The sequence below is a fragment of the Pieris brassicae genome, chromosome 6, assembly GCF_905147105.1.
Source record: "Pieris brassicae chromosome 6, ilPieBrab1.1, whole genome shotgun sequence".
Classification (NCBI taxonomy): Eukaryota; Metazoa; Arthropoda; class Insecta; order Lepidoptera; family Pieridae; genus Pieris; species Pieris brassicae.
The window spans coordinates 11,857,349-11,871,185 of NC_059670.1; positions in this window are offsets into that span (position 1 = coordinate 11,857,349).

Consider the following 13,837-nt stretch of genomic DNA (forward strand, 5'->3'; position numbering starts at 1 on the left):
CTATAGAAGCTTCCTTCTTCGGCACTAAGGAGTTGCAGATGTACTCTTCGAATGAGCTACTATTAATATCAAATAAAGTTGTGACAAATCTGTGACGAATGCTTGTAAACGTTAAAAAAAGAAGAACTCAAGAATAGAAAAAAAGTGACATATTACCTACTCCGTGGTTGGAGCAACTTAGGAGCAGTAGGAATTCAAAACTTGTTTTCTATTTGTTAAAGATTTAATCGGCTAATTGAGCTTTAAGGAGTTTAGAGAGATTTTTTATTTTAGGAATTTCGCTTGTTTTCTTTTTACCATAGTGTCACGTGTCAATGATGATTGTGGAGTAATAGGAGAACAAGTTCTTGTTCCATTGGTTTGAAAAAGCTGATGAATTTATCCAGAAATATAATGAATTAGTTTCCATCGACCACCCTGAATTACTTCCAACTTCAAAACAATTTATACGCATCTTACAAAAAGTATCAGTTGTTCAGTGTACCGATGTATTACCAGGAAATACCGACATGTGTTGAAAATGAATGAGATGGACCTATGATTACATCATGATAGAGGCAAATTTTTCCAAATCTTAATTAGATATTTTAGCTTCGGTGCCTCTAAATTTTCTACTAAAGCGACTTATTCCAAAATAAAGAAAAGCAAAAACAATAGTTTTCGATTGTCTATATTGTATTTTTACATATCTGTCATTAAAAATTCCAAAGTTAAAATTAATTGCAACTAGTTAATCCTGGTTTACGAATCAAAAATCAAAGAAACTGCAAATGACATAAGCGTGTAACTCATAAGTGCTTAACCAGAGATAAGTTTAACCAAATCATTCGGGTTTAAATGATTTGGTTTGAAGACCTGAATCATTTATCATATTAAAGTACTATTTATCTCAACTTATTACAGTCTAAAATAGAGTAACATTTAAAACTATATTAAACAATTTCCAAACAATGAATAAAACTAAACTAAAATAGCCTATACGTGTTCGACTTAGGACACACATTTGTTTGTAAGCTGTGATTGGATTTGTATTCATGAGTTTTGAATTTTGATCGTCACGGGTCAGCCACGTGACGGCGAAACACCGGAAGGGGTGGTGAAATGGGTTAGTGTGTTTGTGGGAATATAAATAATCTGATTATACGTTCCATTTCAATTGTATTTGTGGGAAATGAATTAAATTTTAGTTAATTTTAAAAGAGCAAATTAGCTATGACTACCTGAATATTTTTACTACCACATAGAACGGTTTGAGGACTGTTGATCTTTAAATAATAAATAAGCCCCCGTATACCTTGATATACATATCTTTGTGAAATGTTCCAGTCTTAAATTGATGTATGTACTGTAATGTGTTGATAGTTTTTTACAGGCAAGTAAGTAAAAATTACATTGTTAAGCCTTAAAATTACATTGGCTGCCGGCCTGAGACAGCCGTCATTGATGATATAGCGCAAGATTAAGCAAGAGAACTTGGTCAGGGGCGCACCCATTAGTTTTTGCGGGTTTGGTTCCCGGAGATAAATTGTTGTCGTTTGAAAGTCACAGAAATTGCTTCTCTAAGCAATTCTATACGTTTTTTTATTTAAATATGATGTTGAATATTTATTTTGCATATTATATTTTTAAGCATTAAGTGAATTTATTTATGATGTTCAAGAACAAAGCAGATAAATCTTAATCAAAGCTTATCATAATTAAATTGAAAAATAATAATATTATATTAAAGACTAAGTAACTAATAAGTAATTTAAGACTGGCCTAATTTACTAATAAGGGTATATAACATAAGAAAATGTACTTGTTATATCACTATAACAAGTACATTTTCTTATTATTGTCTCACGACAGTAAGAAGTCTTCTTATTAAGGGGAGGAAACTTTGTTCTTGTGTTCTATTTTTTCCCTTATATTAAAAACCTTTACAAATCTACTGGACCAATTTTTATATATATATTAGAAATATATTAATAATAAATAAACATATCATGTAAACTAAAACTGTTTACAATAATAATACTAATTATGAATAAATACTCAATTAATAATACTAAATTAGTCTAAAATGTTTGGTCTCATAGGCCTTTAATTTAATTAAAATTTGGAGGCAGCCCTAACACTACAATGGGCTCGGAGTGCAAGTTATTGGGCAACTTTATGTATAATTCAAATTCAAACACTGTCGGGTTTACTACGAGCGCTACGAACTGCTACGGAGTGCTACGGTCTGCTATGGACTCTGCAGTAGGAACAATATTATGCAGTATAAATTAACTATGCTGATGGCTGAATGAGGAACCATTCTAACTTAAACTATACAACATTATAGGACCTGAACACTTTTGATCATACTACATTAAAGGACTACAAATTTTCTTAATTACAAAAATCAGAACATTCCTTTTAAAACTACTAGCTTTTGAAGACAAGGTAAGAAAGTAGTCACTCTTTCCCGACCCGAATAATTATTGGTACACTGTAGTCGATCTCATGACTTCAAGGTTATACGCCACGTCCATCACCTGCTCAAGCGCTTTAGTCCTATTATCATTAGTGCTCTATTAAAACATAATATAACTCTTTTATATTTGAAACAACACCTTCGCATAAAGCTCTCCCGACGCCATAATTCAATACTTTTTACCGAACTCTCACTATTACAATAACTTGCCTCGAATGAGATAGAAATATAAGATATCTATCGTAAGACAGAGACAGCCTATGCTATTATTAAGTTTGGAATATTGAGTAGTTAAACCGAGGAATGGTGCGACATTTGAATCAAACTTAATTTTAAGTTTTGTGTAAAGATAAACGCTTTTTTAATATAAATATATAATTACTATAAATCGTTAATTGAGATAAATCTGTTTGTTTAACGATAAGTATAAGTAAGTTTTTCGACCTAAATACCGCCATACTATTGTTAATAATGTAATATCGCATTTTTATTATATAATTAGTTTTAATAAATAATATTATATCTTTGATAACACTTTTATTGTGACTGTTTCCAATGGGTAAAGTAGGGTTTGACATTAATAATGATTTCTTTAGGCGCAGAGGCAGAGTACGAAATTCCACGTGGAACCGTATCACCACGTGGAACCAGCCGCAATTCTGAAAAAGTCGGCAGCGCACTCACGAGCCTTTTCGCATCAGGTAAACCTCCTTCCCGTTTACCCCTGTTCTACGAAAAAAGAAGATTTATATTACCATAAACATGATTGAATAAAATACCTACATATTAATTCATATTTTCACAACAACATATGACTGAAAATAAATTAATTACGAGCACACATCGATCAAGTAAAAATAAAATATTGTGGCCATAAGGGGCGAGAGGGGGTACCGTCGGATGAAGGGGGGAGGCAATAATAAAAATAATTACTGAGTGAGTGTCGCTGACAGCGGTAGGGTAGCTCTCTGTGGACATGGCTTTATCTTGATTCATTTTACTCAAAATTTCTAGTATTTAAAACATAGTAGATTTAAACAATTGAATTGGGCCTGCATCTTTTTAATCTTTATTAACATAGTCTGAGGCATAAACTCAACTGCTGTTACACCCTACAAAAAGTCTGTCCATGTGCATGCGCAGAAGGATTTTAGTTTCAGAAATACCGTGTTTCAAACTGCACTTGCAATAGAAACTGATCTATGAAATGCCCACAACTAAATGATATTTGCTACGTCGGTGTATTTGAAGAGCCGCTTCCATGGCTTCGTACCAGTCGAACATAAAATATGATATGCACAAGTATTGCCAGTTAATCGACACACAATCCGTGTCGATGCAAATGTACGGAAATACGAGCTGTTGTATGTTTATTGCTTTATACTACATATAACGCGCAATACGAAATACGCGGAGTTGAATAATTGCTATTACGTACCCAGTATAATACTATACGTATATGTATATACGATAATCTAAGCCAAATCTAATAATGGTTACAACCATTAAGCATCGGATAGACTTTAGTTTAGTTTACACTGATAATGTTTAGAAATCAAAAACGGCTTAATGTAGAAAGCTGCCAGTACTTTTATTGTTTTTCGAAGTCATCTCCATTCCTCTCTACATATCGTCGCATTGGATAGAACCACTGAGAAAAGCAGTGGGCTCATTCTTCTTTAGGGGTATCTTCTATGGCATTTTCGTTTCACCGCATCTTCAGGGCTCATAAAGCGAATACCTCGAATCTTTAGTTCTTGGGAATAAATGAAAGTCGCAGGGCGCCAGGTCAGGACTGTATGGCGGATGACTTATTATCTCGACACCTGCCATAGTCAAATATTCAACAGTCCGGTTTGCGGAGTGCGCTGAAGCATTGTCGTGGTGAAGGAGGATCCTGCTTCTGCTACTATCATTTTTTTATAAGACAACAGGCAAACAGCGATTGACATACCCCATTGACGTAACTGTCCTTCGATCTTCTAGCACAACTGTCGCGAAACCTATCATCTTTTTTCCTTAACTTCTTCCTTTCTTTACCTTAGTTGGCTGATCCTCGAAAGGAAACACTCACTGAGCTAATTGTCTTTTGGTTTCGGGTTCGTAGCAATATATTCAGCTTTCATCACATGTGACGATGTCAAATACAGCATTTGAGCCACCGCCGTTGAACTTATCTAACATTTGGCGATACCAGTCCATGCGATGATTTTTCTGATCGTTGGTTAAAGTATGGGGAATCCATTTGGTACAAAACTTCTTGACGCCTTAATGTTTGTGTAATATTTTCCTTAGGCTTGCCCGTATCTGCTACTCTCACCCAGGTCACTCTTATCTTCCTCTATAATGCGTCGCACAACACTGATGTTATCTACAGTAGTCGCCTTTAAAGGACGTGCACGCTTAAAATCGTTAAACCAATAATAATAAATAGTGGCACGAGATGGGGCTTCATTAAGAAATTAATCACTAAAATGGCTAATCGCAGCATATCATAGCTTTGTTATTGAGTAAGCCCACAACGAAAGTCATTTTCACGTGTAACAAGAGTTTTAGATTTGCCGCCATTTCGCAAAAATAAATGACAAATGAATGCGATATACTATATTAGGTTACCAAAGAGTTCTAAAATTGAAATTCAAAAAAGTTTATTAGCAATGTTTCTAACTGGCCAGTTCTAAACATTTTCAGTTTTACCCACGTAATAACATCATGTAAGCAAAAACGTGTGGGTGGTAAATTAATTACAGTTCGTAATTGTCCACTCAGCTATTAAAATCTGGAATTATCAATAGAAGGTTCACAGAAGTTTCTCTCCAGTACTACCATCTTATAAAATCACCATTTCCATCATCAATTGCCTTCATAAATTTATCATAAACTTCCATTTGTTTGAACTACTATTTTTTCTTGTGATCATATTCACGTACCAGTTTCAATTCTTGATTAAATATGTCATTCTGACTAATGTCTTCGATGAAGAGATCCCGATTTGTATATACACAAACACATATATGTATATATAGATTTATTATCCTAATAAGAAATTTGAGTGAATAAAATACAAACTCTACTCATTCTAAGGCGGAAAAAAGGTCACCGAGTCAACTACTATGTAAATGAAAAATGTTTTGAAGTGAATGATATCAATTTTTATTACACAGACGACCGCGGGGTCGTGATAAGTATAATAATTATAAGAGATAATTATAATTAGTTGAGGTTATACATTCACAAACGAAATTCTTCAATTTCTTGAAGACAATAAAGAGAAGTAAACCACTTGTCTTTATTGTCTACGCTCACATACTTAAAAATAAATCAATTAAATTAAAAATAAAGCGTTAGCAAAACGTAAGTTTGGGCAATACTCAGCGATCAACAAAAAACGCAAAATAACCGTGTAAGTTTCCAATAATCTGTAACAATAACCTTTATCCTACCACAGATAAGAATCTTCGGTTACAAAGGTTTCGCGGGTTATTGCACAATAATTGATTGTCATCTGTTTTGTGTCTCTTTTCTCTTCCAATGATATGAAAGAGACGCACAGTCATATCTTAAATCTCTCCCACGTTAAAGGCTTTGCAGGTGGTTACAAGTGTTTTAAACTTAGATACAATAGGATATATTTTACAATACGGGTTAAAAATTGTTAGTTGTCATTGTATAATTCCATTTGGTTAAGTATAGTAAGATACAAAGTCTTTTTTTTATTTAGAAAAGAAATACCTTTAATTAACTCGATTCAGTGATATTTTCATAACTTCAAAACGTACTTAAGTACTTACAAAATTAAAAGGTATATATTTTTATTAAACTATTGTACATGTTATTTGCAATGATTCGTATGATTTCATCCCCTAAACATGTAGTCTATATAATAGCTGTTATGTAAATGCTAAGTAAGTAATAGTAATGGTGTAAGCGCCTAACTAATGCCCTACCAATTGAAAATCACTCCAAACAATGAAAAAATCGATAGAAAATACAATAACTACGCCACACGATATCCATTGACTCTGCACTTAGGTAATTGTTTTATTATTTCCTTTGTAAAACCCTCAGTGATTATTGTTATCGTACGCACCAATATCCCCCCAAAAACTGCTCAAAAATTACGCTCGATATTAACAATTATTTCCTTGAAATAGAGTCGATATAATTATAGTTTTAAATCTTTTTAAATTGTTTAACGATCGTTTATTGTGTAATTGTTCGGGGCGTGGTTAAAAGTTTTAAGGGCGCTTTAAACCGCTAATTGACATTTAACTGTTCATGACTTTTGTGTTACGTATAACAGTCCTCCGTAATTGTACTGCTAAGAACAGTACAATTGTTTGTTTTGGAGTATGTTTAGTGCCACTAATTGTTAACCGCAATTGTTTATTCATTGAACTCTTAAACCAACGCCATTACTGTTGTAAAAGATAACTATACAGTTTCAATATAGGAATATTGACGCATTAATAAATTATTATTGGGTTCACAATACGGAAAATAAGACAGTATTAATAGACCGTAGCTAAACGTAGTACCTTACCATTATAAAAACTTGCAAAATCTCTTTCATGATTTTGTTGGTGTCAATAATCCGCCCAGGACTTCACGGAATCAATACAAATGATGTCACGGCGAACACTGGTCTTGGGATTGATGCGGCGTGAAATTGTAAATTGTGCAAACAACCTGCCACCACAATTATAGAGGCACAGGTCGATACAATTGGATTTGACGCTTCACTTCATCTTTGGGAAGCCTTTTGTATGTTTGATCCTCTTTGGTTACTGTGTGCAAAAACTTACTCACTTTTTAATTGATACCCAGAATTGTGTGTAGTCTCTTTATTTTTGTAGATCATTTCATGTTTCTTACTATTGTTGATGTTTTATGTCAAACTTATTACCCTTAAGTCTACAAAATAACGGAAGCTAAATACAAAAAGGGTTTTTACGATACCACATAACTACGGCTCGCCTAGACAAAACCTTTTGATAACCCTTTAAGTAATATCGAGTTTATCCCGAGTACGCAAATGTATTGAAAACCAAATTACCAGCCACATGTCAATCTTGAATAGAAATCACCACAAAAAGAAATTAAAATAACAAACAATATAGAAACCCTAAAGCTATCTCCCACGCACAATAAATACAAAATAAAAATGGGCTTTATACCATTATACTAAAGAATACAAATATAAATAAAATGCTAACACAAAGGTTATAATAAAAAGTTTTTATTCAGTCGATTCTGCAATAATTTTTCAACAATAAGTAATTGATATGTCTTTAGTTTCGAAAGTGACCAATTCGTCTAGAACTCCCGAATCTCAAATCTCGTTCATAATTGCTCGAGGAATACGAAGATCATGAGCTCTCTTGCGGATCAACGTGTAGTGGCTATAAATTTTTACCTGCTATTATGTTGAAGTTTTCATTGAATGATTTAAGTGTTCTAGAGATCCTTATGAAATATAATTGAATATGTGAGGTTTTATAACATAAATGATACGTTTGTATCAACTATTAATTGGTAAATTAATTTTATATAATTTACTTTGATTTTGTAGCTTTTACAATTTTGTTTCTCTAACTTATTAACAATACATTAACATAGTATATTCCTCAAAGCATAATTTATTTTTAAATAATATTTATTTATGCTATCATTTTTTATTGATAATTTACAATACATTGTAAATTATGCAGAACTCGTGCTCGTCTAAAATATAACTGACTTGACTGATTTTAGTTTTTTTAATGAACAATTAATATTGCGGTTACCAGCTGAAGTTGTGTAGTATTAAATGACAGTAACCCGTTGTCATTACTATTAAAACTCTATACAACATATTTTTTCCTTCTATCATTTGGAGAATTGTCTACTTAATTGTGGAGAAAGTTAGTTTCCGCAACTTGTGGGGTTGTGGTAATGGGCAGGTTTTCAGTTGTGGTGGTTATGAGTGTATATAGTTTAGAAGAAAACGTAAAGACGAAAAATAGAAGCCGTATATTCTAAAATCGTTATAAATTCTAATCAAGACATACTTTAGCACAAAAGTGATTTTCTAAACTAAATATTTATTTTGTAAAATGTACGTGCGTAGTAAAAATGGAAATGCGAGTTTCTAAAAGTTTAAATATTGTATGTATGGGTAGTGGACAAATATGGAGGACAAATAGTCGCCGCTAGGTGATCAACCGGAGAACCGATCGTGTTACCTCGCAACGGACAGACGCGGCCAACAATTCTTTTGCTATATTTATGTTACTTATAAAAACTTGAGGAAGGCTCTTTATCTTTACACTTATGTACCCAAATGTTCATGAGACAAGTATTGATATTAAATTATTAAGACCAAAAGTTATTAAACTTAATAGTTGTACTAAAAATGTCATCTTTAAATCTTAGGAAATAATAACTATCAGTTTGTGTTAGAAAAATGAAGTTGCTGATGACTGTACTTGTTTAAATTTTAAAATGCTAATGAAATAAAGTTGGGATTAGTTGCGTCACTCGCTAGAATAACAAAATGCTTGTGTGTTAGTCTGTGTACTTGTGTGTACACACTTAATTCGTCTAATGTGTTTTCCAGTTTGACAACGTATTAAAATTTTCTCAAATTTCATACAGTCAGTAGACTAATTTTCTAAGAAGACGTAATCTAAGCTAAGCAAGGATATCCAGCAAAGTCGGAAGATGAGAATAAACTTAATTTTTAAACTGTCTGTTTAAATATATCGTCTTTAACATACGTAAAGTTATCAAGTGCGAATGCACTTCGTTCGACTTAATGGAGACACTACTAGGTTATAACAAGAATACGTTCAAACAGCCTGTTGTTTTTTTTTAAATATATAACATACCAGCGACTTCTTATTATTTATTAACCGCTCAATCACATAATTATACAAAATGATGGAAACAGTTGACAGCCGGCCATATCACTAAATGGCCGATCTCTTCGAATTTACTTTTATAACGAATATAAGTGTTTCGATGTGAAAATTACCAAATTTGTTTGCTATCCGTACTGTCAAGTAGCTGCTATCCGCGTAGCGTTGAGCAAACGGTTGGTCAACTTTTAATAGATATTTCCTACGAATTACAGTAAATCGCTTGATTAAATCAATATTAATCATCAATTTACTAGTCATTATTTAAATAGTTTTAACTAATCGCGTATTTGCATCCATTAAATTTCGTATTATATTTAGTGTGGAAGTTTTTAAAGGTCTTGCGTAAGATAACAAGACTGATTGTTTACTTTAACTTATATTATACATTTATTACGCAATATTTCCAGTAGAGGCAAAATGTTTAGTTCCTAAATCGAATTTTAGAACTCGTCCTACAAAACCTGTTGACAGTCACAGTTGTCCAATCCAATCCAATCTTTAAAAAAAGTAAAGAATTCAAAAAAGCGAACTGTTCTGAGCTGAAAGTGTACAAATATTAATTTTTTGAGTGCATTGTAGCGAAGTACTCAAATATTGTGCCAGCAAGTGTCCCGCGACGGACCTCTTTGTCTAGCGGCTGACGTGCGAGAGGGAGGGAGCGTCTAGCTCGGAGTAACAAAGCTGCCGACTAACAAAATACTAGCATGGTGGCAATACAGAGACGGACTTACAAAGATCTGTCGATAGTAACGCGTAACGTCAAACAAATTTTATGCATACAATACACATTTTCGATATGGGGAGGAATGTAAGTACCTACTTAAATGACTAATAAGTGGTTCATACCATCAATATGTAACAATACAATAAGATCTCGTTCCGAATTCATCACTACGTGATTAAATGTATGTAGATGACGGATATTTAAAAAAAAATAACCATTTTTAGAGATATGATATTCCGACGTAATTTTATTCTCTAGTTCTCTTGTGAGTACTGTAGAAAATGTTGCAATTAGATTGATTTATGTTTATGGAGAGTTTTGAGATTTTGTATGAGAACTTATTAAAATCTCCGCACCCCACGTGGTCAGTCAGAATTCGTTCCTGTGCCACTTGAGACTTGCGCCTGCCCACTTGACTTGCTGTGATCTGTGATGCGCCGACAGCGACCTCTATACACACAATTTTACTATAGACTAACTAGTCTTTTTATTCTTATAAATGTATATTTATTATTAGGCATTTCTCTTGCTTCTCTTCTCCTTATAAACCTAAGACTGAAATCGAGATAATTTAGAGTAGTATCGTAACCTCTCAATATGTCTTGGGATACCTTGGGTCTGTTTTATATTTATATAAATCCGGAAGATATAATGTTTCTTTGACTGGAAATCTTACTCGCGAATGCCAATATATACTAAGTACGTTTTGTGCGCGAATAACTGACCCAACAACAGAATAAGCGATGAGACTAGGTTAATAGAATTGTTTCTTCTTACACAGTACAAAAGGTATACTTATAAGTACAGGATTTTGAAGTTGCTAGATTATCTTATATAACAGAGAAAACGGGCAATAAGCTCACGTAGTGGTAAGTGGCACTCAATGGGCTGTTCAAATCAAGTTGTATTGTTTTGGAACTATTACAGTTCATCGATTGCGTGTTTATTATTAATAATAGCGTGTTTATGAGTAAATAATGTGTAAAGAAATAACTAAACAATCCTAGACCCTACCCAGTTTGCTTGTGGAAATCTTAATTTTACAAAATAAGGAGACAATATTGGATGGAGTGATGATCATTGTGGAGGAGAACCCTTCCGCATGCTTTTTATTGTGCATTGCGTTTTATTACTTTTTTATCTCTTTTTAACAGCTTGGGGTCACTCGGTTATTTAGGGCTGACACAATTACTTTAAAAAAAAACGTAAAGTTGTGATTGTTAGTCTACCAACAGAAGTGTGTTACGTTGGTACACACTTCTGTTTTTGTTGTTTATAATTTTTGTCATGGACAAGCTAATATTGCTTCGCCGAGAATTGAACCCGACCGACCGTGGTTTCCATCCCATTTATTACTTTCCAATTAGCAAAACATAAGGCATAATACGAAATTGTTAAATGTTTTTAACGTTCAATTTGTTGAGACAGCCCTGATTCCCAAGACGCATCTATCACGTACAGGCGAGGGCCTGGATGTGCAATAATATCGTTTATATTCGCATTTTTATACAAATTCCTTAGCTATAAGTGTTTCACGGAGATGAGGAAGCTGTTATTACTTACGAACTGAATAAAAGGAATCAGAAAATTCTAAATAAAATTCGCATTCTCGATTTCGTTTTTGGATGTTCATTGACCATGTTAATTATTAAACTGATCGTGATTAGTTTTTAATGATATTTTTTATTCCGCCATGACTATTATTAGTGATATAAAATATATATTGATTTTCAGAATTGGTACGGTACCACTCATAATAGTTCAGTGCCTGATCGCCATCGTAGGTCTTAAGAAACAATTTGTATAGGAACAATGAGAGAACTTGACAACAAATGTTTTGTCTTTAAATGAATTACTTATATGACCCAGGGTGTACATAAAAAAGGTTAATTGGCAAAAATCTAAACAAATGAATCTAAATCAGCGTTATATCAAATCAACACCGAAATACATACAAGTAAGAAAATAATATACCTAGCGATTGACCGTGTCCCTTAATTAAAAAAAAGTCATCAGTAACAGGTACAATATATAAAATGGTACCTTTGACTTGGAGTGTAAGGTCTAGAAATGTTTGTTCTGTTATCAGAAGATAAAAGACATAACTAACAATTAAATTAAACATTAAGAAGTACTTACATCAAACGCGACTCAAGTAAACCAGAGTATTGACCTCCCCACAAACGTATAGCCTTCACAGCCAGAGCTCAAGTAACGTCGGACGATAATACTTTGACAAAATCTAGTTTTACGCTTCAAATGCGTTCACAAAGTCGCGTACATTTTACCAACGTAAATTAACATGATTTTGGCGAATTCTGATCTTTATTCCAATGCAATAGAGTGCATTCTCAATTTTTTAGATTCGTAAGTAAGTCGGTGCTGAGGTCCTCAGGCAAAACGTACGAAGATAGGATCTTGTTATAAGAACGTCTTTTTCAGTACCATTGTCTACAATTACTTGGCTTTGTACTCGACAATACATCTCTCTTCTTCCAACACATTTTGACTTAGATACGGTCATCTCTCTCCAATACCAATTTTGTGTTCTTCCGTTGGTTGTACAGTTTCGTGTTCTTTTAATTATTTTGTGAAGCTTAACAAGATTGTGGTTGTTTTGATTTGAGTGTTTTATTATGGAGAGGGATGAAAGACGGAAATCGTATCGTTATAATATATCGTATAATAGGTATATCTAATGAACACAATTTATCCTGATTCTAGGTACCGACAACATAATAAGATATATCTTCTACAGTGTAAAGAACATTTTTTTTCTTACGTAAGTTCTTTTTAATTATAATGCTTTTTAATTATAACAGTCAAAATTGAAGTAAAGATTGCTGACACGGTACATACGACCTGTATTTTCAAAAGAGATGGCGTAGCACAAAATTTTAATTAAGTCAAATTAGCTACAATTAAAGTTTCGAAATACAATAATAAATAAGTAATCTTCAGGAATGGTGATTAGTTTTGTCGCCTTTAGGCCAAACACTGTTTAATAATATAAATAAATTAAAAATGTTCCGTCCTCGTAGTTCTGAAGGTACAATAATGTTGAATTTTATGTTTGTGCTTTTGGTGAATACAGGTAAATTTGACTAACAATAGTCTTTAATCACGGAGAGATAATAAATCTATCTTAAAAGAAATTGTACTAATTTTAACGTCAATATTGATAGACCCTCGCCAAAATTGATTACTGCACGACAGTTCCCGTTTATTTGCAAACACAAAACCCTTTACCCGGCTAATAAACAAACACACAAAAATGTAATTTAAATAATATCAGGGTCGCGTAGTGCTGTCACCGCCACACCTCTTCAACATTAAGTACAAATTAAAATCTTTTTTTCCACCCTCGTGATCCCTCTCTGTCACCTTATGCCATAACATATTACAGGCGTTTTAACAAAGCTTTTAAATATTAATTTATTAAGTCACATAGTTTACGTTTTATAATATAGAATTAAAAAAAGGAAAGAAATATAATATTAAGTAGGAAGTATAAAGAAAATATTATATTATATTGAATATTTGATATTTGTGATGTTTTGCTAATACAAATAATTAATGGTGGTAACGTTAATAGTGGCAATTGCTAAATTGTTGTTTTATCCATGTTCAACAAGGCTGTTTACTTTCCCCACTCTGGGGTATTCCCCATGGGATTATGTATCGAACAGGCATCGTGGAATAGAATGCGGATTAACGAAAATCTTAGGTGACTTTGATTATGCCGTTGAC